This window comes from Trichechus manatus, unplaced genomic scaffold (genome assembly GCF_000243295.1).
Source record: "Trichechus manatus latirostris isolate Lorelei unplaced genomic scaffold, TriManLat1.0 scaffold00120, whole genome shotgun sequence".
In the NCBI taxonomy this organism is placed as follows: Eukaryota; Metazoa; Chordata; class Mammalia; order Sirenia; family Trichechidae; genus Trichechus; species Trichechus manatus.
This window is the reverse complement of record NW_004444056.1, coordinates 4217852-4219653: the sequence shown is the minus strand read 5'-3', so window position 1 is coordinate 4219653 and position 1802 is coordinate 4217852.

The window sequence follows — 1802 nt, the reverse complement described above, 5'->3', positions numbered from 1 at the left end:
ATGGACAGGTGGTTGCTAGGTGCCTCCCAGGTGCTTATGAGGAAGGATGTTTGTGAGTAGATGGACCTTTTGTGGGACCCTATTATGCAGGCTGATGGGTACATTTCAAGGATCCTCAGAATACTGACATGGGAATAGCACCAATGTCTTAGTTCTAGGACTGCTAAAACAGAAATACCACAAGTGGATGGGTTCAACAAACAGAAGATTATTCTCTGACAGTCTAATAGGCTAGAAGTCCAAAACGAGGGTGTCAGATCCAGGAGAAAGTTTTTCTCTCTGCTGGCTCTGCAGGAAGATCCTTGTCATCAATCGTCCCCTGGTCTAGGAGTTTCTCTGCGCAGGAGCTTCGGGTCCAAAGGGCATGCTGTGCTTCTGGGTGAGCTTTCTTGGTGGTGCGAGGCCCCCATGTGTGTCTGCTTGCTTCTCTCTTTTGTATCTCAAAAGAGATTGACTTAAGACACAACTGAAATTTGTAGATTAAGTCCTGCCTCATTAACATAACTGTTGCTAACCCACCTCATTAACATCCTAGAGGTAGGTTTTACAACACATAAAAAAATCACATCAGATGAAAAAATGGTGGACAATCACACAATGCTGGGAATGATGGACTAGCAAAGTTGACACACATTTTTTGGGGACAGAATTCAATCCATGAAAACAGCCCCTTCCTATTTCTGGGAAATGTTCAACCAAACACAGATGCCGATGGCACATAATAGGCAAGTGTTGAAGACATGAGAGGTAACACCTGAACTTCCAAACTGTAGATGTGACGATTCCCTTAGTTGACTAGGGGACCAGTGCATGGCAGGGGCTGGAGCAAATTCCCTTCAAACATGACTCCTTTAATATCCCAAACACCCTAAGAGGTGGATTGTGTTATGGCTATTTTCCGAGTGAAGACCCTGAGATATGGAGGAGTTATGGGACTTTTTTGAAGTCAACCACCAGTGAATGGAGGAGCCAAGACTGTGTCCTTCACTCACCACCTTGTCTTTCGACGTTTGATGTGTACACTCCCCTAAATACCAGGGATACACCAGGATTGGGGGTTATACTGAGGAGGACACTCTATGAAGTGCCTGCATAGTGTTGGCCAGGAACCTTCGGGGACACAGCATTCCTGAAAACACACAGGTACTTGGGACAAAATCAGACCTTAGAACTTGGAGTAGAAAACATTGGGCTGGGAGGGAACATTGGTGAGTTCCAGGGAGTTTCCAAGTTGAGAATTAGAGCTACTGAGAAGAATGGGCTGGAGAGGTCAGGCCACGGACACCTGGATCTGAGGAGATAAGCAGAAATTGGAGGGCAAGGACTTGACAGTTCTGAGGAAAGAGTAGAGGTGTCCTCTCCCCTCATTGTCTTCATCTTGATTTTTTTCTCAACAGATTTCTTCCTTGCCGAGGTCTCTATCCAGACCCCATTAGGAACTTCTCAGCACCCAAAGCAGCTCACAAGGACGAAATACCACACCACAGGAATACCCACTGCTCTGAACATGGGGGCTATGCAAGTGCTCAAGCAGAAGGACGACTGATGCCTCATCCCTTCTCAGCCCTTCCTACCCTGATCACATCTAGCCCTGCACACTCCAGGCATCCCAGGTCTGCCATAAACCTCATCGCATCTCTGCTTTTCCTGGGTTTTATTGTTGGTGTGTAAGGTAGGTTTCCTCTTGTTTTTAGGGAACTATTTTATATGCAAGTATAAGGCTAAATCTACACTGATTTAACTCTAGAACTTCGGTCATCATTTGGGAAGGAAAGGGAAGAGTACTTATAGGATGCTCCTTG